The sequence below is a fragment of the Chiloscyllium plagiosum genome, unplaced genomic scaffold, assembly GCF_037043375.1.
Source record: "Chiloscyllium plagiosum isolate Xiang-an unplaced genomic scaffold, Cpla_swu_hap1 HiC_scaffold_39, whole genome shotgun sequence".
Taxonomy (NCBI): domain Eukaryota; kingdom Metazoa; phylum Chordata; class Chondrichthyes; order Orectolobiformes; family Hemiscylliidae; genus Chiloscyllium; species Chiloscyllium plagiosum.
This window is the reverse complement of record NW_028270177.1, coordinates 107,963,381-107,988,110: the sequence shown is the minus strand read 5'-3', so window position 1 is coordinate 107,988,110 and position 24,730 is coordinate 107,963,381. Positions and strand designations below refer to the sequence as shown.

Here is a 24,730-nt window from a genome sequence, read left to right as displayed (position 1 = left end):
CAGAGACGTGAAGGTGACTCAGGCGTGAGAACTCTTCACATCGAGAACGAAAAGCACTCAAGGGCAGTTATCACTGCCCTTGAGTCGGGGTGGGGTGAGGCAATTATCTTTTGACTTCTGTTACTATGTTCAGAAACTGCCTTTTAGATTGACGTGAACAGAAACTGCATTTCTAATAAGCACCATGGAATTTAGCAAAATTTATTGAGTCGCTTCTCCTCGAATCCCACACAGGTTTCCTACTCAGTTGGTATCCATGTGGCTCATGTCCAGGAATTAACATCTCTGCAGCAAATTGCACGGTTAAGGTAAAAGGCAAGGAAAGTGGCATCTCGAACTGGCTCCGAGGTCAGAGCATCCTCACAATGTGTTCTGTCGTTTTCGAATGTAATGCTACCTCCGGTTTTAGGGTGGAGAACATTCTTTGGGACTCTTATTTTGCAAAACAGACACAGTGACTGTAACTATGCTGCACGGTATGATGTGGAACACGGCCTGCTCAGCTTTGTGCATTTTCCCTGTAGTCCGGTGTGTTTCGTGTTCGGTGTAAACGTGAAAGGTGTCCTGTTTCGAGCAATGGGTGAAATCATTTAGCAAAGCAAGAATCGAAATTGCAGTAATGTCAAGTAATGCAGTAATGGTAATTTGACCAATATCATAACCGATCATATGTTCTCACGCACTCACAGATACATTTGTAGCTGAAAAGAGTCTGAGAAGATAGACTCAGCATACCATTGATTTTTGTCTGGATTGATGGGCTATCATTATCTGCTGCGAAATTGATATTGTAGACGGGCACATCCCAGCAGCTGTGCGAGTCGGAGAGGGGAAATGGAACCCTTTTCACGTGACTTTGCATGTGTTGTTATGCAGGAGCACAATTGGAAGTGCAAGAAAATGAGCGGCCGCGGCCGTCTGGTAGTGTGGCCGAGCGGTCTAAGGCGCTGGATTAAGGCTCCAGTCTCGAGAGAGGCGTGGGTTCGAATCCCACCGCTGCCATTTCTGCTGATCAACTCCAACGACGCCGCTTGTTCCAATGCGGTTTCGACCCCTGCTGCATTTCTGTTTGAAACAGAAGAAAAATGAGTTTGCTTCCCGTGGAATTAACTGTGGTGTGGAAAAGTGCCGAATTTTCCGAAGTGTCTGTGCTGTCATGATCGTGTTCGCCTCCCGCGCGGAAAATCGCAAGCAGCTCTGCTGTTGCTTTACGTTCCACGCAAGTTGAAGTTTTACTGGAACCGAATGGAGACTGTTATTTCATCGCTGTTGTGAAACAAAGTCATACGGTGACTCGAATCGTCGTTATTTGGTTTTCGGGCCAATGAGAAAATCGTTCCAATGAATTTCGTTCCAATGAACCTGCCTTCGAATTTGCTTGAACAAATGTGCTCTCGTAGTGAAATGCAATGCAACTCCATTTAATTACTGTGCAAAGCATTGTAAAGTTTTTCTCCAACCTGGTTCTGTTCATATGCCATTCCGTTTGAGAGTGTAGTTACCGCCTTCTGATCCTTTCACGAAGAGCAGTACCGCATTTGCATTCCATGCGCAGGCGGCCCGGTTCAAATACAAGGAAGAAGCTGATGCGCTGGTGTCACAGCGCACCACGGATTCCTGAACTAGTCTGTCTGTCAAATGTACCCCAAAGCCGTCTCTGAAAGACCTCATTTGGAAGCTGTCTGTCGTTATTCAACGTGCGAGAGTTGGCACCAGAGGTCCTGAACCATGTTTTGGAGCAGTTCGCACGTTAGTGGCTCATTCAATCAGCAACAGCAACGAATGAAATTACACTCTCAGAGGAACCTCTGGACCTGTGCTTTCATAGCGTCGCTAGTATTAAGTGCGCCCCGAGATCTAAGCCACGTCGGAACTGAAACGGAGGAATCGACAGAGAGGCTACAGAATGACATCGCATCCATTTGGTTTTCTTTAAATCACTGACGAGCAGGAAAATGTACACGGGGAGAGCGAGTGGGGAAGTGAGGCAGTTGCAGCTCTGGTGAAATTCCTTCTTTGTGATTCACTCAGCAACCAGAGACGTGAAGGTGACTCAGGCGTGAGAACTCTTCACATCGAGAACGAAAAGCACTCAAGGGCAGTTAGCACTGCCCTTGAGTCGGGGTGGGGTGAGGCAATTATCTTTTGACTTCTGTTACTATGTTCAGAAACTGCCTTTTAGATTGACGTGAACAGAAACTGCATTTCTAATAAGCACCGTGGAGTTTAGCAAAATTTATTGAGTCGCTTCTTCTCGAATCCCACACAGGTTTCCTACTCAGTTGGTATCCATGTGGCTCATGTCCAGGAATTAACATCTCTGCAGCAAATTGCACGGTTAAGGTAAAAGGCAAGGAAAGTGGCATCTCGAACTGGCTCCGAGGTCAGAGCATCCTCACAATGTGTTCTGTCGTTCTCGGAATGTAATGCTACCTCCGGTTTTAGGGTGGAGAACATTCTTTGGGACTCTTATTTTGCAAAACAGACACAGTGACTGTAACTATGCTGCACGGTATGATGTGGAACACGGCCTGCTCAGCTTTGTGCATTTTCCCTGTAGTCCGGTGTGTTTCGTGTTCGGTGTAAACGTGAAAGGTGTCCTGTTTCGAGCAATGGGTGAAATCATTTAGCAAAGCAAGAATCGAAATTGCAGTAATGTCAAGCAGCTCATGGTAATTTGACCAATATCATAACCGATCATATGTTCTCACGCACTCACAGATACATTTGTAGCTGAAAAGAGTCTGAGAAGATAGACTCAGCATACCATTGATTTTTGTCTGGATTGATGGGCTATCATTATCTGCTGCGAAATTGATATTGTAGACGGGCACATCCCAGCAGCTGTGCGAGTCGGAGAGGGGAAATGGAACCCTTTTCACGTGACTTTGCATGTGTTGTTATGCAGGAGCACAATTGGAAGTGCAAGAAAATGAGCGGCCGCGGCCGTCTGGTAGTGTGGCCGAGCGGTCTAAGGCGCTGGATTAAGGCTCCAGTCTCGACAGAGGCGTGGGTTCGAATCCCACCGCTGCCATTTCTGCTGATCAACTCCAACGACGCCGCTTGTTCCAATGCGGTTTCGACCCCTGCTGCATTTCTGTTTGAAACAGAAGAAAAATGAGTTTGCTTCCCGTGGAATTAACAGTGGTGTGGAAAAGTGCCGAATTTTCCGAAGTGTCTGTGCTGTCATGATCGTGTTCGCCTCCCGCGCGGAAAATCGCAAGCAGCTCTGCTGTTGCTTTACGTTCCACGCAAGTTGAAGTTTTACTGGAACCGAATGGAGACTGTTATTTCATCGCTGTTGTGAAACAAAGTCATACGGTGACTCGAATCGTCGTTATTTGGTTTTCGGGCCAATGAGAAAATCGTTCCAATGAATTTCGATGTCATTTGTTATTGAATTTCTCCCATTTACTTCATCTCCGTCCTGGAGACATCGGAAGGGAAAGGTAATCTAATCGAGACTGTGATTGGTGAATTCACTTTTTATGGACCACTCTTGTGATGTTCTTTCTTTCTCTCTTTTCAGCATTGTCTCGGAAGTGGTGGTGCACTCAGTCTCCAGTATGTTTGAAAGAGAAGTTTGGAATTGCCCTGTTGTTAGTTGTGAGATTCCTTTATGGCTCATGCCCCCGTATTGTCTCACATTTAGCATTCATGCTCGCTGTGTCTGAAAATGCATTTGGTTTGCCAGTTTTGTTTGTGTTCCGCGTTAAATGCTTCCTGTTTTGCGATTCGCTCAATACATTACGAATTAACAGGGTTTCTGAGGTAACTTACAGCTGCAAAAGTCCTCAACTGAGAATCTGGGAAAATTTCACTGAGTATGGTCAGTCGGAGCAAAAGTAAGGAAGTCGTTCGTTTCTGCAGTGTTTCACAATACGACCTTTCCCGTGAGCAGTCGAACAGACTAAATGATTGTGCCACAGACTGTGACGGCAAGCTCCGCTAAAAAGTAATCCTTTAAAGCCGGTGTAAGCAACACAACGTTATTGGGGTACACCGCGTGGAAACAGATACTTCGGTGTATCTCGTCCATGCTCACCACATCGCCAAAATTAAACAAGTCCCATGAAACAACGAGCTATTGGAAACAGAAAGGTGAAAGGTAGAATGGCTTCAACTGTCAGTGCTGGATGCCACTGAGCCGCAGCACGGCTGGCTGAGGCTAGTTTCTGTAGTGTAGTGGTCATCACGCTCGCCTTACACGCGAAAGGTGCCCAATTCGAAAGTGCGCAGAAACTGCTTTGTTCTTCAACTGGGGCCTTTTACATGGTCAAGAACGGAGTTTTCTTGCTTGCTTTCCCATCTGCAAACCTGCCTTCGAATTTGCTTGAACAAATGTGCTCTCGGAGTGAAATGTAATGCAAATCTATTTAATTACTGTGCAAAGCATTGTAAAGTTTTTCTCCAACCTGGTTCTGTTCATATGCCATTCCGTTTGAGAGTGTAGTTACCGCCTTCTGATCCTTTCACGAAGAGCAGTTCCGCATTTGCATTCCTTGCGCAGGCGGCCCGGTTCAAAGACAGGGAAGAAGCTGATGCGCTGGTGTCACAGCGCACCACGGGCCGCCTGCGCCAGGAATGCAAATGCGGTGCTGCTTTTCGTGGAATGATCAGAACGCGGGAACTGCACTCTCAAACAGAATGGCGTATGTTCAGAACCAGGTTGGAGAAAACCTTCACAACGTTTCGCCCAATAATTAAATGGAATTGCATTACTTTTCACCCCGAGAGCAGGCTTGCGTGAGCAAACTCAAAGCCAGGTTTGCGAATGGCAAAGCAAGCAAGAAAGCTCCATTCCCGCTCATCTAAAAGGCTCCTGTTGGGAACAGGGCTGTTTCTGCCCAGTTTCATACTGGGGAACCTTTCCTGTGAACGGCGAACGTAATGACCATGAGTATGGTCAGTCGGAGCAAAAGTAAGGAAGTCGTTCGTTTCTGCAGTGTCTTACAACGCTACCTTTCCCGTGAGCAGTCGAACAGACTAAATGATTGTGCCACAGACTGCGACGGCACGCTCCGCTAAAAAGTAATCCTTTACAGCCGGTGTAAGCAACACAATGTTATTGGCGCACACCGCGTGGAAACAGATACTTCGGTGTATCTCGTCCATGCTCGCCACATAGCCAAAATTAAAGAAGTCCCATTAAACAACGAGCGATTGGAAACAGAAAGGTGAAAGGTAAAATAGCTTCAACTTTCAGTGCTGGGTGCCATTGAGCCATAGCAGTGGCGACTGCGCCTTGTTTCTGTAGTATAGTGGTCATCACGTTCGCCTTACGCGCGAAAGGTCTCCAGTTAGAAACTGCTTTGATCTTCAACTGCAGCATTTCACATGGACAGGAGCGGAGTTTTCTTGCTTGTTTTCCCATCTGCAAACCTGCCTTCGAATTTGCTTGAACAAATCGTCTCTCGTAGTGAAATGTAATGCAACTCAATTTAATTACTGTGCAAAGCATTGTAAATTTTTTCTCCAACCTGGTTGTGATCATATGCCATTCTGTTTGAGAGTGTAGTTACCGCCTTCTGATCCTTCCACGAAAAGCAGTGCCGCACTTGCATTCCTTGCGCAGGCGGCCCGTTTCCTAGACAGGGAAGAAGCTGATGCGCTGGTGTCACAGCGCACCACGGATTCCTGAACTAGTCTGTCTGTCAAATGTACCCCCAAAGTCGTCTATGAAGGACATCATTTGGAAGCTGTCTGTCGTTATTCAACGTGCGTGAGTTGTTACCAGAGGTCCTGAATCACGTTTTGGAGCAGTTCGCACGTTAGTGGCTCATTCAATTAGCAACAGCAATGAAAGAAATTACACTCTCAGAGGAACCTCTGAACCTGTGCTTTGATAGCGCCCCGTGATCTAACCACGTTGGAACTGAAACGGACGAATCGACAGAGAGGCTACAGAATGACATCGCATCCATTTGGTTTTCTTTAAATCACTGACGAGCAGGAAAATGTTCACGGGGAGGGCGAGTGGGGAAGTGAGGCAGTTGCAAAACTGGTGAAATTCCTTCTTTGTGATTCACTCAGCAACCAGAGACGTGAAGGTGACTCAGGCGTGAGAGCTCTTCACATCGAGAACAAAAAGCACTCAAGGGCAGTTAGCACCTCTTCCGGAGTGGAGGTGGGGTGAGGCAATTATCTTTTGACTTCTGTTACTATGTTCAGAAACTGCCTTTTAGATTGACGTGAACAGAAACTGCATTTCTAATAAGCACCATGGAATTTAGCAAAATTTATTGAGTCGCTTCTCCTCGAATCCCACACAGGTTTCCTACACAGTTGGTATCCATGTGGCTCATGTCCAGGAATTAACATCTCTGCAGCAAATTGCACGGTTAAGGTAAAAGGCAAGGAAAGTGGCATCTCGAACTGGCTCCGAGGTCAGAGCATCCTCACAATGTGTTCTGTCGTTCTCGGAATGTAATGCTACCTCCGGTTTTAGGGTGGAGAACATTCTTTGGGACTCTTATTTTGCAAAACAGACACAGTGACTGTAACTATGCTGCACGGTATGATGTGGAACACGGCCTGCTCAGCTTTGTGCATTTTCCCTGTAGTCCGGTGTGTTTCGTGTTCGGTGTAAACGTGAAAGGTGTCCTGTTTCGAGCAATGGGTGAAATCATTTAGCAAAGCAAGAATCGAAATTGCAGTAATGTCAAGCAGCTCATGGTAATTTGACCAATATCATAACCGATCATATGTTCTCACGCACTCACAGATACATTTGTAGCTGAAAAGAGTCTGAGAAGATAGACTCAGCATACCATTGATTTTTGTCTGGATTGATGGGCTATCATTATCTGCTGCGAAATTGATATTGTAGACGGGCACATCCCAGCAGCTGTGCGAGTCGGAGAGGGGAAATGGAACCCTTTTCACGTGACTTTGCATGTGTTGTTATGCAGGAGCACAATTGGAAGTGCAAGAAAATGAGCGGCCGCGGCCGTCTGGTAGTGTGGCCGAGCGGTCTAAGGCGCTGGATTAAGGCTCCAGTCTCGACAGAGGCGTGGGTTCGAATCCCACCGCTGCCATTTCTGCTGATCAACTCCAACGACGCCGCTTGTTCCAATGCGGTTTCGACCCCTGCTGCATTTCTGTTTGAAACAGAAGAAAAATGAGTTTGCTTCCCGTGGAATTAACAGTGGTGTGGAAAAGTGCCGAATTTTCCGAAGTGTCTGTGCTGTCATGATCGTGTTCGCCTCCCGCGCGGAAAATCGCAAGCAGCTCTGCTGTTGCTTTACGTTCCACGCAAGTTGAAGTTTTACTGGAACCGAATGGAGACTGTTATTTCATCGCTGTTGTGAAACAAAGTCATACGGTGACTCGAATCGTCGTTATTTGGTTTTCAGGCCAATGAGAAAATCGTTCCAATGAATTTCGTTCCAATGAACCTGCCTTCGAATTTGCTTGAACAAATGTGCTCTCGTAGTGAAATGCAATGCAACTCCATTTAATTACTGTGCAAAGCATTGTAAAGTTTTTCTCCAACCTGGTTCTGTTCATATGCCATTCCGTTTGAGAGTGTAGTTACCGCCTTCTGATCCTTTCACGAAGAGCAGTACCGCATTTGCATTCCATGCGCAGGCGGCCCGGTTCAAATACAAGGAAGAAGCTGATGCGCTGGTGTCACAGCGCACCACGGATTCCTGAACTAGTCTGTCTGTCAAATGTACCCCAAAGCCGTCTCTGAAAGACCTCATTTGGAAGCTGTCTGTCGTTATTCAACGTGCGAGAGTTGGCACCAGAGGTCCTGAACCATGTTTTGGAGCAGTTCGCACGTTAGTGGCTCATTCAATCAGCAACAGCAACGAATGAAATTACACTCTCAGAGGAACCTCTGGACCTGTGCTTTCATAGCGTCGCTAGTATTAAGTGCGCCCCGAGATCTAAGCCACGTCGGAACTGAAACGGAGGAATCGACAGAGAGGCTACAGAATGACATCGCATCCATTTGGTTTTCTTTAAATCACTGACGAGCAGGAAAATGTACACGGGGAGAGCGAGTGGGGAAGTGAGGCAGTTGCAGCTCTGGTGAAATTCCTTCTTTGTGATTCACTCAGCAACCAGAGACGTGAAGGTGACTCAGGCGTGAGAACTCTTCACATCGAGAACGAAAAGCACTCAAGGGCAGTTAGCACTGCCCTTGAGTCGGGGTGGGGTGAGGCAATTATCTTTTGACTTCTGTTACTATGTTCAGAAACTGCCTTTTAGATTGACGTGAACAGAAACTGCATTTCTAATAAGCACCGTGGAGTTTAGCAAAATTTATTGAGTCGCTTCTTCTCGAATCCCACGCAGGTTTCCTACTCAGTTGGTATCCATGTGGCTCATGTCCAGGAATTAACATCTCTGCAGCAAATTGCACGGTTAAGGTAAAAGGCAAGGAAAGTGGCATCTCGAACTGGCTCCGAGGTCAGAGCATCCTCACAATGTGTTCTGTCGTTCTCGGAATGTAATGCTACCTCCGGTTTTAGGGTGGAGAACATTCTTTGGGACTCTTATTTTGCAAAACAGACACAGTGACTGTAACTATGCTGCACGGTATGATGTGGAACACGGCCTGCTCAGCTTTGTGCATTTTCCCTGTAGTCCGGTGTGTTTCGTGTTCGGTGTAAACGTGAAAGGTGTCCTGTTTCGAGCAATGGGTGAAATCATTTAGCAAAGCAAGAATCGAAATTGCAGTAATGTCAAGCAGCTCATGGTAATTTGACCAATATCATAACCGATCATATGTTCTCACGCACTCACAGATACATTTGTAGCTGAAAAGAGTCTGAGAAGATAGACTCAGCATACCATTGATTTTTGTCTGGATTGATGGGCTATCATTATCTGCTGCGAAATTGATATTGTAGACGGGCACATCCCAGCAGCTGTGCGAGTCGGAGAGGGGAAATGGAACCCTTTTCACGTGACTTTGCATGTGTTGTTATGCAGGAGCACAATTGGAAGTGCAAGAAAATGAGCGGCCGCGGCCGTCTGGTAGTGTGGCCGAGCGGTCTAAGGCGCTGGATTAAGGCTCCAGTCTCGACAGAGACGTGGGTTCGAATCCCACCGCTGCCATTTCTGCTGATCAACTCCAACGACGCCGCTTTTTCCAATGCGGTTTCGACCCCTGCTGCATTTCTGTTTGAAACAGAAGAAAAATGAGTTTGCTTCCCGTGGAATTAACAGTGGTGTGGAAAAGTGCCGAATTTTCCGAAGTGTCTGTGCTGTCATGATCGTGTTCGCCTCCCGCGCGGAAAATCGCAAGCAGCTCTGCTGTTGCTTTACGTTCCACGCAAGTTGAAGTTTTACTGGAACCGAATGGAGACTGTTATTTCATCGCTGTTGTGAAACAAAGTCATACGGTGACTCGACTCGTCGTTATTTGGTTTTCGGGCCAATGAGAAAATCGTTCCAATGAATTTCGATGTCATTTGTTATTGAATTTCTCCCATTTACTTCATCTCCGTCCTGGAGACATCGGAAGGGAAAGGTAATCTAATCGAGACTGTGATTGGTGAATTCACTTTTTATGGACCACTCTTGTTATGTTCTTTCTTTCTCTCTTTTCAGCATTGTCTCGGAAGTGGTGGTGCACTCAGTCTCCAGTATGTTTGAAAGAGAAGTTTGGAATTGCCCTGTTGTTAGTTGTGAGATTCCTTTATGGCTCATGCCCCCGTATTGTCTCACATTTAGCATTCATGCTCGCTGTGTCTGAAAATGCATTTGGTTTGCCAGTTTTGTTTGTGTTCCGCGTTAAATGCTTCCTGTTTTGCGATTCGCTCAATACATTACGAATTAACAGGGTTTCTGAGGTGACTTACAGCTGCAAAAGTCCTCAACTGAGAATCTGGGAAAATTTCACTGAGTATGGTCAGTCGGAGCAAAAGTAAGGAAGTCGTTCGTTTCTGCAGTGTTTCACAATACGACCTTTCCCGTGAGCAGTCGAACAGACTAAATGATTGTGCCACAGACTGTGACGGCAAGCTCCGCTAAAAAGTAATCCTTTAAAGCCGGTGTAAGCAACACAACGTTATTGGGGTACACCGCGTGGAAACAGATACTTCGGTGTATCTCGTCCATGCTCACCACATAGCCAAAATTAAACAAGTCCCATGAAACAACGAGCTATTGGAAACAGAAAGGTGAAAGGTAGAATGGCTTCAACTGTCAGTGCTGGATGCCACTGAGCCGCAGCACGGCTGACTGAGGCTAGTTTCTGTAGTGTAGTGGTCATCACGCTCGCCTTACACGCGAAAGGTGCCCATTTCGAAAGTGCGCAGACACTGCTTTGTTCTTCAACTGCGGCCTTTTACATGGTCAAGAACGGAGTTTTCTTGCTTGCTTTCCCATCTGCAAACCTGCCTTCGAATTTGCTTGAACAAATGTGCTCTCGTAGTGAAATGCAATGCAACTCCATTTAATTACTGTGCAAAGCATTGTAAAGTTTTTCTCCAACCTGGTTCTGTTCATATGCCATTCCGTTTGAGAGTGTAGTTACCGCCTTCTGATCCTTTCACGAAGAGCAGTACCGCATTTGCATTCCATGCGCAGGCGGCCCGGTTCAAATACAAGGAAGAAGCTGATGCGCTGGTGTCACAGCGCACCACGGATTCCTGAACTAGTCTGTCTGTCAAATGTACCCCAAAGCCGTCTCTGAAAGACCTCATTTGGAAGCTGTCTGTCGTTATTCAACGTGCGAGAGTTGGCACCAGAGGTCCTGAACCATGTTTTGGAGCAGTTCGCACGTTAGTGGCTCATTCAATCAGCAACAGCAACGAATGAAATTACACTCTCAGAGGAACCTCTGGACCTGTGCTTTCATAGCGTCGCTAGTATTAAGTGCGCCCCGAGATCTAAGCCACGTCGGAACTGAAACGGAGGAATCGACAGAGAGGCTACAGAATGACATCGCATCCATTTGGTTTTCTTTAAATCACTGACGAGCAGGAAAATGTACACGGGGAGAGCGAGTGGGGAAGTGAGGCAGTTGCAGCTCTGGTGAAATTCCTTCTTTGTGATTCACTCAGCAACCAGAGACGTGAAGGTGACTCAGGCGTGAGAACTCTTCACATCGAGAACGAAAAGCACTCAAGGGCAGTTATCACTGCCCTTGAGTCGGGGTGGGGTGAGGCAATTATCTTTTGACTTCTGTTACTATGTTCAGAAACTGCCTTTTAGATTGACGTGAACAGAAACTGCATTTCTAATAAGCACCATGGAATTTAGCAAAATTTATTGAGTCGCTTCTCCTCGAATCCCACACAGGTTTCCTACTCAGTTGGTATCCATGTGGCTCATGTCCAGGAATTAACATCTCTGCAGCAAATTGCACGGTTAAGGTAAAAGGCAAGGAAAGTGGCATCTCGAACTGGCTCCGAGGTCAGAGCATCCTCACAATGTGTTCTGTCGTTTTCGAATGTAATGCTACCTCCGGTTTTAGGGTGGAGAACATTCTTTGGGACTCTTATTTTGCAAAACAGACACAGTGACTGTAACTATGCTGCACGGTATGATGTGGAACACGGCCTGCTCAGCTTTGTGCATTTTCCCTGTAGTCCGGTGTGTTTCGTGTTCGGTGTAAACGTGAAAGGTGTCCTGTTTCGAGCAATGGGTGAAATCATTTAGCAAAGCAAGAATCGAAATTGCAGTAATGTCAAGTAATGCAGTAATGGTAATTTGACCAATATCATAACCGATCATATGTTCTCACGCACTCACAGATACATTTGTAGCTGAAAAGAGTCTGAGAAGATAGACTCAGCATACCATTGATTTTTGTCTGGATTGATGGGCTATCATTATCTGCTGCGAAATTGATATTGTAGACGGGCACATCCCAGCAGCTGTGCGAGTCGGAGAGGGGAAATGGAACCCTTTTCACGTGACTTTGCATGTGTTGTTATGCAGGAGCATAATTGGAAGTGCAAGAAAATGAGCGGCCGCGGCCGTCTGGTAGTGTGGCCGAGCGGTCTAAGGCGCTGGATTAAGGCTCCAGTCTCGACAGAGGCGTGGGTTCGAATCCCACCGCTGCCATTTCTGCTGATCAACTCCAACGACGCCGCTTGTTCCAATGCGGTTTCGACCCCTGCTGCATTTCTGTTTGAAACAGAAGAAAAATGAGTTTGCTTCCCGTGGAATTAACTGTGGTGTGGAAAAGTGCCGAATTTTCCGAAGTGTCTGTGCTGTCATGATCGTGTTCGCCTCCCGCGCGGAAAATCGCAAGCAGCTCTGCTGTTGCTTTACGTTCCACGCAAGTTGAAGTTTTACTGGAACCGAATGGAGACTGTTATTTCATCGCTGTTGTGAAACAAAGTCATACGGTGACTCGAATCGTCGTTATTTGGTTTTCGGGCCAATGAGAAAATCGTTCCAATGAATTTCGTTCCAATGAACCTGCCTTCGAATTTGCTTGAACAAATGTGCTCTCGTAGTGAAATGCAATGCAACTCCATTTAATTACTGTGCAAAGCATTGTAAAGTTTTTCTCCAACCTGGTTCTGTTCATATGCCATTCCGTTTGAGAGTGTAGTTACCGCCTTCTGATCCTTTCACGAAGAGCAGTACCGCATTTGCATTCCATGCGCAGGCGGCCCGGTTCAAATACAAGGAAGAAGCTGATGCGCTGGTGTCACAGCGCACCACGGATTCCTGAACTAGTCTGTCTGTCAAATGTACCCCAAAGCCGTCTCTGAAAGACCTCATTTGGAAGCTGTCTGTCGTTATTCAACGTGCGAGAGTTGGCACCAGAGGTCCTGAACCATGTTTTGGAGCAGTTCGCACGTTAGTGGCTCATTCAATCAGCAACAGCAACGAATGAAATTACACTCTCAGAGGAACCTCTGGACCTGTGCTTTCATAGCGTCGCTAGTATTAAGTGCGCCCCGAGATCTAAGCCACGTCGGAACTGAAACGGAGGAATCGACAGAGAGGCTACAGAATGACATCGCATCCATTTGGTTTTCTTTAAATCACTGACGAGCAGGAAAATGTACACGGGGAGAGCGAGTGGGGAAGTGAGGCAGTTGCAGCCCTGGTGAAATTCCTTCTTTGTGATTCACTCAGCAACCAGAGACGTGAAGGTGACTCAGGCGTGAGAACTCTTCACATCGAGAACGAAAAGCACTCAAGGGCAGTTAGCACTGCCCTTGAGTCGGGGTGGGGTGAGGCAATTATCTTTTGACTTCTGTTACTATGTTCAGAAACTGCCTTTTAGATTGACGTGAACAGAAACTGCATTTCTAATAAGCACCGTGGAGTTTAGCAAAATTTATTGAGTCGCTTCTTCTCGAATCCCACACAGGTTTCCTACTCAGTTGGTATCCATGTGGCTCATGTCCAGGAATTAACATCTCTGCAGCAAATTGCACGGTTAAGGTAAAAGGCAAGGAAAGTGGCATCTCGAACTGGCTCCGAGGTCAGAGCATCCTCACAATGTGTTCTGTCGTTCTCGGAATGTAATGCTACCTCCGGTTTTAGGGTGGAGAACATTCTTTGGGACTCTTATTTTGCAAAACAGACACAGTGACTGTAACTATGCTGCACGGTATGATGTGGAACACGGCCTGCTCAGCTTTGTGCATTTTCCCTGTAGTCCGGTGTGTTTCGTGTTCGGTGTAAACGTGAAAGGTGTCCTGTTTCGAGCAATGGGTGAAATCATTTAGCAAAGCAAGAATCGAAATTGCAGTAATGTCAAGCAGCTCATGGTAATTTGACCAATATCATAACCGATCATATGTTCTCACGCACTCACAGATACATTTGTAGCTGAAAAGAGTCTGAGAAGATAGACTCAGCATACCATTGATTTTTGTCTGGATTGATGGGCTATCATTATCTGCTGCGAAATTGATATTGTAGACGGGCACATCCCAGCAGCTGTGCGAGTCGGAGAGGGGAAATGGAACCCTTTTCACGTGACTTTGCATGTGTTGTTATGCAGGAGCACAATTGGAAGTGCAAGAAAATGAGCGGCCGCGGCCGTCTGGTAGTGTGGCCGAGCGGTCTAAGGCGCTGGATTAAGGCTCCAGTCTCGACAGAGGCGTGGGTTCGAATCCCACCGCTGCCATTTCTGCTGATCAACTCCAACGACGCCGCTTGTTCCAATGCGGTTTCGACCCCTGCTGCATTTCTGTTTGAAACAGAAGAAAAATGAGTTTGCTTCCCGTGGAATTAACTGTGGTGTGGAAAAGTGCCGAATTTTCCGAAGTGTCTGTGCTGTCATGATCGTGTTCGCCTCCCGCGCGGAAAATCGCAAGCAGCTCTGCTGTTGCTTTACGTTCCACGCAAGTTGAAGTTTTACTGGAACCGAATGGAGACTGTTATTTCATCGCTGTTGTGAAACAAAGTCATACGGTGACTCGAATCGTCGTTATTTGGTTTTCGGGCCAATGAGAAAATCGTTCCAATGAATTTCGTTCCAATGAACCTGCCTTCGAATTTGCTTGAACAAATGTGCTCTCGTAGTGAAATGCAATGCAACTCCATTTAATTACTGTGCAAAGCATTGTAAAGTTTTTCTCCAACCTGGTTCTGTTCATATGCCATTCCGTTTGAGAGTGTAGTTACCGCCTTCTGATCCTTTCACGAAGAGCAGTACCGCATTTGCATTCCATGCGCAGGCGGCCCGGTTCAAATACAAGGAAGAAGCTGATGCGCTGGTGTCACAGCGCACCACGGATTCCTGAACTAGTCTGTCTGTCAAATGTACCCCAAAGCCGTCTCTGAAAGACCTCATTTGGAAGCTGTCTGTCGTTATTCAACGTGCGAGAGTTGGCACCAGAGGTCCTGAACCATGTTTTGGAGCAGTTCGCACGTTAGTGGCTCATTCAATCAGCAACAGCAACGAATGAAATTACACTCTCAGAGGAACCTCTGGACCTGTGCTTTCATAGCGTCGCTAGTATTAAGTGCGCCCCGAGATCTAAGCCACGTCGGAACTGAAACGGAGGAATCGACAGAGAGGCTACAGAATGACATCGCATCCATTTGGTTTTCTTTAAATCACTGACGAGCAGGAAAATGTACACGGGGAGAGCGAGTGGGGAAGTGAGGCAGTTGCAGCTCTGGTGAAATTCCTTCTTTGTGATTCACTCAGCAACCAGAGACGTGAAGGTGACTCAGGCGTGAGAACTCTTCACATCGAGAACGAAAAGCACTCAAGGGCAGTTAGCACTGCCCTTGAGTCGGGGTGGGGTGAGGCAATTATCTTTTGACTTCTGTTACTATGTTCAGAAACTGCCTTTTAGATTGACGTGAACAGAAACTGCATTTCTAATAAGCACCGTGGAGTTTAGCAAAATTTATTGAGTCGCTTCTTCTCGAATCCCACACAGGTTTCCTACTCAGTTGGTATCCATGTGGCTCATGTCCAGGAATTAACATCTCTGCAGCAAATTGCACGGTTAAGGTAAAAGGCAAGGAAAGTGGCATCTCGAACTGGCTCCGAGGTCAGAGCATCCTCACAATGTGTTCTGTCGTTCTCGGAATGTAATGCTACCTCCGGTTTTAGGGTGGAGAACATTCTTTGGGACTCTTATTTTGCAAAACAGACACAGTGACTGTAACTATGCTGCACGGTATGATGTGGAACACGGCCTGCTCAGCTTTGTGCATTTTCCCTGTAGTCCGGTGTGTTTCGTGTTCGGTGTAAACGTGAAAGGTGTCCTGTTTCGAGCAATGGGTGAAATCATTTAGCAAAGCAAGAATCGAAATTGCAGTAATGTCAAGCAGCTCATGGTAATTTGACCAATATCATAACCGATCATATGTTCTCACGCACTCACAGATACATTTGTAGCTGAAAAGAGTCTGAGAAGATAGACTCAGCATACCATTGATTTTTGTCTGGATTGATGGGCTATCATTATCTGCTGCGAAATTGATATTGTAGACGGGCACATCCCAGCAGCTGTGCGAGTCGGAGAGGGGAAATGGAACCCTTTTCACGTGACTTTGCATGTGTTGTTATGCAGGAGCACAATTGGAAGTGCAAGAAAATGAGCGGCCGCGGCCGTCTGGTAGTGTGGCCGAGCGGTCTAAGGCGCTGGATTAAGGCTCCAGTCTCGACAGAGGCGTGGGTTCGAATCCCACCGCTGCCATTTCTGCTGATCAACTCCAACGACGCCGCTTGTTCCAATGCGGTTTCGACCCCTGCTGCATTTCTGTTTGAAACAGAAGAAAAATGAGTTTGCTTCCCGTGGAATTAACAGTGGTGTGGAAAAGTGCCGAATTTTCCGAAGTGTCTGTGCTGTCATGATCGTGTTCGCCTCCCGCGCGGAAAATCGCAAGCAGCTCTGCTGTTGCTTTACGTTCCACGCAAGTTGAAGTTTTACTGGAACCGAATGGAGACTGTTATTTCATCGCTGTTGTGAAACAAAGTCATACGGTGACTCGAATCGTCGTTATTTGGTTTTCGGGCCAATGAGAAAATCGTTCCAATGAATTTCGATGTCATTTGTTATTGAATTTCTCCCATTTACTTCATCTCCGTCCTGGAGACATCGGAAGGGAAAGGTAATCTAATCGAGACTGTGATTGGTGAATTCACTTTTTATGGACCACTCTTGTGATGTTCTTTCTTTCTCTCTTTTCAGCATTGTCTCGGAAGTGGTGGTGCACTCAGTCTCCAGTATGTTTGAAAGAGAAGTTTGGAATTGCCCTGTTGTTAGTTGTGAGATTCCTTTATGGCTCATGCCCCCGTATTGTCTCACATTTAGCATTCATGCTCGCTGTGTCTGAAAATGCATTTGGTTTGCCAGTTTTGTTTGTGTTCCGCGTTAAATGCTTCCTGTTTTGCGATTCGCTCAATACATTACGAATTAACAGGGTTTCTGAGGTAACTTACAGCTGCAAAAGTCCTCAACTGAGAATCTGGGAAAATTTCACTGAGTATGGTCAGTCGGAGCAAAAGTAAGGAAGTCGTTCGTTTCTGCAGTGTTTCACAATACGACCTTTCCCGTGAGCAGTCGAACAGACTAAATGATTGTGCCACAGACTGTGACGGCAAGCTCCGCTAAAAAGTAATCCTTTAAAGCCGGTGTAAGCAACACAACGTTATTGGGGTACACCGCGTGGAAACAGATACTTCGGTGTATCTCGTCCATGCTCACCACATCGCCAAAATTAAACAAGTCCCATGAAACAACGAGCTATTGGAAACAGAAAGGTGAAAGGTAGAATGGCTTCAACTGTCAGTGCTGGATGCCACTGAGCCGCAGCACGGCTGGCTGAGGCTAGTTTCTGTAGTGTAGTGGTCATCACGCTCGCCTTACACGCGAAAGGTGCCCAATTCGAAAGTGCGCAGAAACTGCTTTGTTCTTCAACTGGGGCCTTTTACATGGTCAAGAACGGAGTTTTCTTGCTTGCTTTCCCATCTGCAAACCTGCCTTCGAATTTGCTTGAACAAATGTGCTCTCGGAGTGAAATGTAATGCAAATCTATTTAATTACTGTGCAAAGCATTGTAAAGTTTTTCTCCAACCTGGTTCTGTTCATATGCCATTCCGTTTGAGAGTGTAGTTACCGCCTTCTGATCCTTTCACGAAGAGCAGTTCCGCATTTGCATTCCTTGCGCAGGCGGCCCGGTTCAAAGACAGGGAAGAAGCTGATGCGCTGGTGTCACAGCGCACCACGGGCCGCCTGCGCCAGGAATGCAAATGCGGTGCTGCTTTTCGTGGAATGATCAGAACGCGGGAACTGCACTCTCAAACAGAATGGCGTATGTTCAGAACCAGGTTGGAGAAAACCTTCACAACGTTTCGCCCAATAATTAAATGGAATTGCATTACTTTTCACCCCGAGAGCAGGCTTGCGTGAGCAAACTCAAAGCCAGGTTTGCGAATGGCAAAGCAAGCAAGAAAGCTCCATTCCCGCTCATCTAAAAGGCTCCTGTTGGGAACAGGGCTGTTTCTGCCCAGTTTCATACTGGGGAACCTTTCCTGTGAACGGCGAACGTAATGACCATGAGTATGGTCAGTCGGAGCAAAAGTAAGGAAGTCGTTCGTTTCTGCAGTGTCTTACAACGCTACCTTTCCCGTGAGCAGTCGAACAGACTAAATGATTGTGCCACAGACTGCGACGGCACGCTCCGCTAAAAAGTAATCCTTTACAGCCGGTGTAAGCAACACAATGTTATTGGCGCACACCGCGTGGAAACAGATACTTCGGTGTATCTCGTCCATGCTCGCCACATAGCCAAAATTAAAGAAGTCCCATTAAACAACGAGCGATTGGAAACAGAAAGGTGAAAGGTAAAATAGCTTCAACTTTCAGTGCTGGGTGCCATTGAGCCATAGCAGTGGCGACTGCGCCTTGTTTCTGTAGTATAGTGGTCATCACGTTCGCCTTACGCGCGAAAGGTCTCCAGTTAGAAACTGCTTTGATCTTCAACTGCAGCATTTCACATGGACAGGAGCGGAGTTTTCTTGCTTGTTTTCCCATCTGCAAACCTGCCTTCGAATTTGCTTGAACAAATCGTCTCTCGTAGTGAAATGTAATGCAACTCAATTTAATTACTGTGCAAAGCATTGTAAATTTTTTCTCCAACCTGGTTGTGATCATATGCCATTCTGTTTGAGAGTGTAGTTACCGCCTTCTGATCCTTCCACGAAAAGCAGTGCCGCACTTGCATTCCTTGCGCAGGCGGCCCGTTTCCTAGACAGGGAAGAAGCTGATGCGCTGGTGTCACAGCGCACCACGGATTCCTGAACTAGTCTGTCTGTCAAATGTACCCCCAAAGTCGTCTATGAAGGACATCATTTGGAAGCTGTCTGTCGTTATTCAACGTGCGTGAGTTGTTACCAGAGGTCCTGAATCACGTTTTGGAGCAGTTCGCACGTTAGTGGCTCATTCAATTAGCAACAGCAATGAAAGAAATTACACTCTCAGAGGAACCTCTGAACCTGTGCTTTGATAGCGCCCCGTGATCTAACCACGTTGGAACTGAAACGGACGAATCGACAGAGAGGCTACAGAATGACATCGCATCCATTTGGTTTTCTTTAAATCACTGACGAGCAGGAAAATGTTCACGGGGAGGGCGAGTGGGGAAGTGAGGCAGTTGCAAAACTGGTGAAATTCCTTCTTTGTGATTCACTCAGCAACCAGAGACGTGAAGGTGACTCAGGCGTGAGAGCTCTTCACATCGAGAACAAAAAGCACTCAAGGGCAGTTAGCACCTCTTCCGGAGTGGAGGTGGGGTGAGGCAATTATCTTTTGACTTCTGTTACTATGTTCAGAAACTGCCTTTTAGATTGACGTGAACAGAAACTGCATTTCTAATAAGCACCATGGAATTTAGCAAAATTTATTGAGTCGCTTCTCCTCGAATCCCACACAGGTTTCCTACACAGTTGGTATCCATGTGGCTCATGTCCAGGAATTAACATCTCTGCAGCAAATTGCACGGTTAAGGTAAAAGGCAAGGAAAGTGGCATCTCGAACTGGCTCCGAGGTCAGAGCATCCTCACAATGTGTTCTGTCGTTCTCGGAATGTAATGCTACCTCCGGTTTTAGGGTGGAGAACATTCTTTGGGACTCTTATTTTGCAAAACAGACACAGTGACTGTAACTATGCTGCACGGTATGATGTGGAACACGGCCTGCTCAGCTTTGTGCATTTTCCCTGTAGTCCGGTGTGTTTCGTGTTCGGTGTAAACGTGAAAGGTGTCCTGTTTCGAGCAATGGGTGAAATCATTTAGCAAAGCAAGAATCGAAATTGCAGTAATGTCAAGCAGCTCATGGTAATTTGACCAATATCATAACCGATCATATGTTCTCACGCACTCACAGATACATTTGTAGCTGAAAAGAGTCTGAGAAGATAGACTCAGCATACCATTGATTTTTGTCTGGATTGATGGGCTATCATTATCTGCTGCGAAATTGATATTGTAGACGGGCACATCCCAGCAGCTGTGCGAGTCGGAGAGGGGAAATGGAACCCTTTTCACGTGACTTTGCATGTGTTGTTATGCAGGAGCACAATTGGAAGTGCAAGAAAATGAGCGGCCGCGGCCGTCTGGTAGTGTGGCCGAGCGGTCTAAGGCGCTGGATTAAGGCTCCAGTCTCGACAGAGGCGTGGGTTCGAATCCCACCGCTGCCATTTCTGCTGATCAACTCCAACGACGCCGCTTGTTCCAATGCGGTTTCGACCCCTGCTGCATTTCTGTTTGAAACAGAAGAAAAATGAGTTTGCTTCCCGTGGAATTAACAGTGGTGTGGAAAAGTGCCGAATTTTCCGAAGTGTCTGTGCTGTCATGATCGTGTTCGCCTCCCGCGCGGAAAATCGCAAGCAGCTCTGCTGTTGCTTTACGTTCCACGCAAGTTGAAGTTTTACTGGAACCGAATGGAGACTGTTATTTCATCGCTGTTGTGAAACAAAGTCATACGGTGACTCGAATCGTCGTTATTTGGTTTTCAGGCCAATGAGAAAATCGTTCCAATGAATTTCGTTCCAATGAACCTGCCTTCGAATTTGCTTGAACAAATGTGCTCTCGTAGTGAAATGCAATGCAACTCCATTTAATTACTGTGCAAAGCATTGTAAAGTTTTTCTCCAACCTGGTTCTGTTCATATGCCATTCCGTTTGAGAGTGTAGTTACCGCCTTCTGATCCTTTCACGAAGAGCAGTACCGCATTTGCATTCCATGCGCAGGCGGCCCGGTTCAAATACAAGGAAGAAGCTGATGCGCTGGTGTCACAGCGCACCACGGATTCCTGAACTAGTCTGTCTGTCAAATGTACCCCAAAGCCGTCTCTGAAAGACCTCATTTGGAAGCTGTCTGTCGTTATTCAACGTGCGAGAGTTGGCACCAGAGGTCCTGAACCATGTTTTGGAGCAGTTCGCACGTTAGTGGCTCATTCAATCAGCAACAGCAACGAATGAAATTACACTCTCAGAGGAACCTCTGGACCTGTGCTTTCATAGCGTCGCTAGTATTAAGTGCGCCCCGAGATCTAAGCCACGTCGGAACTGAAACGGAGGAATCGACAGAGAGGCTACAGAATGACATCGCATCCATTTGGTTTTCTTTAAATCACTGACGAGCAGGAAAATGTACACGGGGAGAGCGAGTGGGGAAGTGAGGCAGTTGCAGCTCTGGTGAAATTCCTTCTTTGTGATTCACTCAGCAACCAGAGACGTGAAGGTGACTCAGGCGTGAGAACTCTTCACATCGAGAACGAAAAGCACTCAAGGGCAGTTAGCACTGCCCTTGAGTCGGGGTGGGGTGAGGCAATTATCTTTTGACTTCTGTTACTATGTTCAGAAACTGCCTTTTAGATTGACGTGAACAGAAACTGCATTTCTAATAAGCACCGTGGAGTTTAGCAAAATTTATTGAGTCGCTTCTTCTCGAATCCCACGCAGGTTTCCTACTCAGTTGGTATCCATGTGGCTCATGTCCAGGAATTAACATCTCTGCAGCAAATTGCACGGTTAAGGTAAAAGGCAAGGAAAGTGGCATCTCGAACTGGCTCCGAGGTCAGAGCATCCTCACAATGTGTTCTGTCGTTCTCGGAATGTAATGCTACCTCCGGTTTTAGGGTGGAGAACATTCTTTGGGACTCTTATTTTGCAAAACAGACACAGTGACTGTAACTATGCTGCACGGTATGATGTGGAACACGGCCTGCTCAGCTTTGTGCATTTTCCCTGTAGTCCGGTGTGTTTCGTGTTCGGTGTAAACGTGAAAGGTGTCCTGTTTCGAGCAATGGGTGAAATCATTTAGCAAAGCAAGAATCGAAATTGCAGTAATGTCAAGCAGCTCATGGTAATTTGACCAATATCATAACCGATCATATGTTCTCACGCACTCACAGATACATTTGTAGCTGAAAAGAGTCTGAGAAGATAGACTCAGCATACCATTGATTTTTGTCTGGATTGATGGGCTATCATTATCTGCTGCGAAATTGATATTGTAGACGGGCACATCCCAGCAGCTGTGCGAGTCGGAGAGGGGAAATGGAACCCTTTTCACGTGACTTTGCATGTGTTGTTATGCAGGAGCACAATTGGAAGTGCAAGAAAATGAGCGGCCGCGGCCGTCTGGTAGTGTGGCCGAGCGGTCTAAGGCGCTGGATTAAGGCTCCAGTCTCGACAGAGGCGTGGGTTCGAATCCCACCGCTGCCATTTCTGCTGATCAACTCCAACGACGCCGCTTTTTCCAATGCGGTTTCGACCCCTGCTGCATTTCTGTTTGAAACAGAAGAAAAATGAGTTTGCTTCCCGTGGAATTAACAGTGGTGTGGAAAAGTGCCGAATTTTCCGAAGTGTCTGTGCTGTCATGATCGTGTTCGCCTCCCGCGCGGAAAATCGCAAGCAGCTCTGCTGTTGCTTTACGTTCCACGCAAGTTGAAGTTTTACTGGAACCGAATGGAGACTGTTATTTCATCGCTGTTGTGAAACAAAGTCATACGGTGACTCGACTCGTCGTTATTTGGTTTTCGGGCCAATGAGAAAATCGTTCCAATGAATTTCGATGTCATTTGTTATTGAATTTCTCCCATTTACTTCATCTCCGTCCTGGAGACATCGGAAGGGAAAGGTAATCTAATCGAGACTGTGATTGGTGAATTCACTTTTTATGGACCACTCTTGTTATGTTCTTTCTTTCTCTCTTTTCAGCATTGTCTCGGAAGTGGTGGTGCACTCAGTCTCCAGTATGTTTGAAAGAGAAGTTTGGAATTGCCCTGTTGTTAGTTGTGAGATTCCTTTATGGCTCATGCCCCCGTATTGTCTCACATTTAGCATTCATGCTCGCTGTGTCTGAAAATGCATTTGGTTTGCCAGTTTTGTTTGTGTTCCGCGTTAAATGCTTCCTGTTTTGCGATTCGCTCAATACATTACGAATTAACAGGGTTTCTGAGGTGACTTACAGCTGCAAAAGTCCTCAACTGAGAATCTGGGAAAATTTCACTGAGTATGGTCAGTCGGAGCAAAAGTAAGGAAGTCGTTCGTTTCTGCAGTGTTTCACAATACGACCTTTCCCGTGAGCAGTCGAACAGACTAAATGATTGTGCCACAGACTGTGACGGCAAGCTCCGCTAAAAAGTAATCCTTTAAAGCCGGTGTAAGCAACACAACGTTATTGGGGTACACCGCGTGGAAACAGATACTTCGGTGTATCTCGTCCATGCTCACCACATAGCCAAAATTAAACAAGTCCCATGAAACAACGAGCTATTGGAAACAGAAAGGTGAAAGGTAGAATGGCTTCAACTGTCAGTGCTGGATGCCACTGAGCCGCAGCACGGCTGACTGAGGCTAGTTTCTGTAGTGTAGTGGTCATCACGCTCGCCTTACACGCGAAAGGTGCCCATTTCGAAAGTGCGCAGACACTGCTTTGTTCTTCAACTGCGGCCTTTTACATGGTCAAGAACGGAGTTTTCTTGCTTGCTTTCCCATCTGCAAACCTGCCTTCGAATTTGCTTGAACAAATGTGCTCTCGTAGTGAAATGCAATGCAACTCCATTTAATTACTGTGCAAAGCATTGTAAAGTTTTTCTCCAACCTGGTTCTGTTCATATGCCATTCCGTTTGAGAGTGTAGTTACCGCCTTCTGATCCTTTCACGAAGAGCAGTACCGCATTTGCATTCCATGCGCAGGCGGCCCGGTTCAAATACAAGGAAGAAGCTGATGCGCTGGTGTCACAGCGCACCACGGATTCCTGAACTAGTCTGTCTGTCAAATGTACCCCAAAGCCGTCTCTGAAAGACCTCATTTGGAAGCTGTCTGTCGTTATTCAACGTGCGAGAGTTGGCACCAGAGGTCCTGAACCATGTTTTGGAGCAGTTCGCACGTTAGTGGCTCATTCAATCAGCAACAGCAACGAATGAAATTACACTCTCAGAGGAACCTCTGGACCTGTGCTTTCATAGCGTCGCTAGTATTAAGTGCGCCCCGAGATCTAAGCCACGTCGGAACTGAAACGGAGGAATCGACAGAGAGGCTACAGAATGACATCGCATCCATTTGGTTTTCTTTAAATCACTGACGAGCAGGAAAATGTACACGGGGAGAGCGAGTGGGGAAGTGAGGCAGTTGCAGCTCTGGTGAAATTCCTTCTTTGTGATTCACTCAGCAACCAGAGACGTGAAGGTGACTCAGGCGTGAGAACTCTTCACATCGAGAACGAAAAGCACTCAAGGGCAGTTAGCACTGCCCTTGAGTCGGGGTGGGGTGAGGCAATTATCTTTTGACTTCTGTTACTATGTTCAGAAACTGCCTTTTAGATTGACGTGAACAGAAACTGCATTTCTAATAAGCACCATGGAATTTAGCAAAATTTATTGAGTCGCTTCTCCTCGAATCCCACACAGGTTTCCTACTCAGTTGGTATCCATGTGGCTCATGTCCAGGAATTAACATCTCTGCAGCAAATTGCACGGTTAAGGTAAAAGGCAAGGAAAGTGGCATCTCGAACTGGCTCCGAGGTCAGAGCATCCTCACAATGTGTTCTGTCGTTCTCGGAATGTAATGCTACCTCCGGTTTTAGGGTGGAGAACATTCTTTGGGACTCTTATTTTGCAAAACAGACACAGTGACTGTAACTATGCTGCACGGTATGATGTGGAACACGGCCTGCTCAGCTTTGTGCATTTTCCCTGTAGTCCGGTGTGTTTCGTGTTCGGTGTAAACGTGAAAGGTGTCCTGTTTCGAGCAATGGGTGAAATCATTTAGCAAAGCAAGAATCGAAATTGCAGTAATGTCAAGCAGCTCATGGTAATTTGACC

The 24,730-nt window shown here is 46.5% G+C and overlaps 7 non-coding genes across 7 annotated transcripts; all 7 read left to right on the top strand.

The window, feature by feature from the left end:
• Window positions 1-2,952: 2,952 nt before the first annotated feature.
• On the top strand, window positions 2,953-3,034 carry trnal-aag (transfer RNA leucine (anticodon AAG)). Its single transcript has one exon. It is a non-coding gene; the product is annotated as a tRNA-Leu (tRNA).
• Window positions 3,035-6,955: 3,921 nt separating this feature from the next.
• On the top strand, window positions 6,956-7,037 carry trnal-aag (transfer RNA leucine (anticodon AAG)). Its single transcript has one exon. It is a non-coding gene; the product is annotated as a tRNA-Leu (tRNA).
• A 4,908-nt stretch (window positions 7,038-11,945) lies between these two features.
• Window positions 11,946-12,027, top strand: trnal-aag (transfer RNA leucine (anticodon AAG)). The gene has a single exon. It is a non-coding gene; the product is annotated as a tRNA-Leu (tRNA).
• Window positions 12,028-13,977: 1,950 nt separating this feature from the next.
• On the top strand, window positions 13,978-14,059 carry trnal-aag (transfer RNA leucine (anticodon AAG)). Its single transcript has one exon. It is a non-coding gene; the product is annotated as a tRNA-Leu (tRNA).
• Window positions 14,060-16,009: 1,950 nt separating this feature from the next.
• Window positions 16,010-16,091, top strand: trnal-aag (transfer RNA leucine (anticodon AAG)). The gene has a single exon. It is a non-coding gene; the product is annotated as a tRNA-Leu (tRNA).
• Window positions 16,092-20,012: 3,921 nt separating this feature from the next.
• trnal-aag (transfer RNA leucine (anticodon AAG)) lies at window positions 20,013-20,094 on the top strand. The gene has a single exon. It is a non-coding gene; the product is annotated as a tRNA-Leu (tRNA).
• A 1,950-nt stretch (window positions 20,095-22,044) lies between these two features.
• trnal-aag (transfer RNA leucine (anticodon AAG)) lies at window positions 22,045-22,126 on the top strand. Its single transcript has one exon. It is a non-coding gene; the product is annotated as a tRNA-Leu (tRNA).
• Window positions 22,127-24,730: the final 2,604 nt, after the last annotated feature.